This window comes from Egretta garzetta, unplaced genomic scaffold (assembly GCF_000687185.1).
Source record: "Egretta garzetta isolate BGI_Z169 unplaced genomic scaffold, ASM68718v1 scaffold149, whole genome shotgun sequence".
NCBI lineage: Eukaryota > Metazoa > Chordata > Aves > Pelecaniformes > Ardeidae > Egretta > Egretta garzetta.
In genome coordinates, this window is record NW_009269998.1 from 111119 (window position 1) to 114251 (window position 3133).

Genomic DNA, 3133 nt, shown 5'->3' on the forward strand with positions numbered 1-3133 from the left:
ACCGGGATTTTAAAAATACATGCAAAACAAAAGCCACCAAGCGAAGCCCTGCCACAAAATGCAGGAGACAAAACTGAAGCATTTGGCACTGAATACCATCTTTTCCTCCTAACTCACACACACCTACAGTTTTAACAACAGCAATCAAATAAAAAAAAAATAAATACGAAAGAGTACCAGCACTAAAACCTCCTTGATTTTGCTCAGGATTGGATAAATTATAAATTCAACTGATTAATGATTTTATTCAATTTGTGGGGTTTTTGATAAAAGTATTTTTAATCCTGCATGTGTGACTACGGCCTCTTTTTCAAACTTTATTTAAACAAATGTTTATTTAAAAGCAATAAAGGGAAAATCCACGACTGAAATGAAGCACGCCATCAGGAATGCTTACCACCGTTTTGCAGCACAGGAACCCACTCAAGAATGCCACCTAGCTACAGAACATACATAGCCCTTTACAGAAACATCAAACCTCCTCAGAATCTGCAGATTAATAGCAAAACCCAAACCTTTCCACATTAACCCCGTAAAAAGCAACTAAATCAAGTGACAGAAGACGAAATCCTCCTTGTTCAGTCGCTTCCAGCAATGGATTTCAGTCCAAATACTATTACCCTTTCTCCTTTCTGTATTTAAGGATAGAATCATGGAATGTTTTGGGTGGGAAGGGACCCCCAGAGGTCACCCAGCCCAACCCCCCTGCAGGAGCAGGGACACCTTGAACCACATCAGGTTGCTCACAGCCCCGGCCAACCTGGCCTGGAATGTTCCCAGGGATGGCGCCTCCACCCCCTCTCTGGGCAACCCCTGCCAGGGTTTCACCACCCTCACTGCAAAGAATTTCTTCCTTAGATCCAGTCTAAACCTACCCGGGTTTAGGTTAAAACCCATCCCCCCTTGTCCTGTCACAGCTGGCCCTACTAAAAAGAATTTCCCCATCTTTCCTATAATTAAGGGCTACAGTCCAAGAGGAAAAGAGAAAATTGCAGGTTGAAGGAGCAGGGTGTTTCCTAGAGGCAAGCATGGGGACAGCTCTCCTGCGATGCCCGCTGTGTAACAGATTCTAACCTAAACCCGAGGGGAAAGGTATAGGGACACCATTCCACAAAATATTTGTGTGAAATGTTGTGGGAAATGACACGAAACATGAATGAATGTTGTGAAAATATTTGTGGAAAATCCTGCACAGACAACATACAGTATTTCAGAATGCATTAAGAGAAGCAGGAGATAAAAAAAAAAAATCAAGAATTATAGCAAGCAATATAAACTGGACAGATGCTGCTTGCTACAAATGTATGGAGTAATTAAAAAAAGAAAGCAATGTGAAGGCAAAGAGGCAGTCGAATAATCAGTAACAATCCTTCCATCTGACTGGGTATGAAGAACTTTTTGTGCCATGAGCAGAGCTCTGGCAGACGGGTAGTCTCCATCCTCGCAGGGTTTCAAGACCTGACTCTACAAAGCCCTGGGCAAACCAGGTCTAACCCCGCTTTGCACAGGAGGCTGGGCAGGACAAGTCCTCATGGTCCCTTCCCACCTGCACTATGGCAGGGTGCCACGTCTCGGCAAGGCTTACCTTTCCTTTTATCACATGGAAAATAGCAATGATAAGAGGGTACGTTCAGTTTTAAGGAGACAAAGTTGACTGCACAGAGATTAAAGACCCCCAAAGAAGGAAAAAGGAAGAACTGCGAACAATGAGAGCGTGACAGAGAAAAAGAAGTATTTTTACTTCTGTTCCTCAACTAACCATGCCTACTAGTGGCACCACCACACCAGCAACGCCTCAGGCACTGCCAGCCTAATCCCTGGTCGTTATAAACCTTTGGATTGCCACAGCTAGGAGCTGACCGTGAGCTCAGGGGGTGCACAACCATTGGAGAGCCTCTGCCCCAAGGGCAAGGGGAAAAAGGAATACTGCCAAAACAAGGGGAGCATAAAGAGAGAGGAATTCTTGCTGTCCGCACAAAACATTCCAGCGACACCCAAACCAGCAATAGGTGCGTATAAAAAAACCCCAACATGGCACCTACTGCTCTTTAATCTCAGGGAAGTTTCTTGGTAGTAAGTTGATGTCAATAAAGGCAAAATTACAAATGAACACCAATATTTCTGACAGCCATTAAAAAAAAAGTATTACTGGCATTTATAAACAAAGTTTCTCAAATGATGCTAGTGTTTCACCAACGATTTCTTAATGCATTTTAGTATTTTCAGAGAAATACAGTAAGATTATGCAGTCACAGGGTGCATTTTGTTTTTACTCTCCCCAGCAACTTAAACCTCTTACCAATTTCAATCAAATTTAACTGAAAGGTAGAGGAGCCCAAAATACTACCTGGCTTTTATGAAAATCGGTAGTTAAGAAAAGGAGCACAAGCTCAGGCAATAGCTGGCCAGCAAGCACACCCCCGCGTATCAGCGAGCACGGTCCGCACATCCCGCCTGTTGCTCACGCAGAACATGGACCCTTGGCTGGGCAGAGTGTGTGGCAAAACAGAAGACATTAAAAAAAAAAAATAAATTGAAGGACGGGAAAGGATACAGAACATAGAGCAAATCCCTCACTAGCTGTGCTGTGTGTGAACCAGCTCCTGGAACTAACTACTGAGCAGCCTGAGGCACAGACACCGAGTCGTTGCTGGCTGTGTAACACCAGAGCTTGCATTTCTCTTTTAAGGTCTTTCAGAGTTGTGCATTGCTTTTCCAAACTTGCACATCCCAGGATACAACCAAAGGAGAACTACTGTGGCGCCTTGTTTTCTTTCCTCAGTATTCAGTATTAATTTTTTGTGCTTCCACGTCTCATCCAGAGAACAAGGCACCATAGTTGTTTTTATTGGCTTTTTCATCATTTATAGAGAATTAAGATATTAGCGTACATGTAATTATATTAGAACAGCTTCTCCATGGTAGCTGAGACTTGGGGACAGGTGCTTCTACTTGTATGGGTTTGATACTTCCCAATAAATTCACTCTGCACACCACTCATCTCCAGGCAGTCATGGCTTTTTAAGGAATCTACATTCCCATCTGTCTCTGGTAGCAAAACATTATTGTCAACTGCAGAAGAATATTAAAAACCCCGAAGGATCAGGGGAAAATTTCTTTCCAGCTTCAGTTG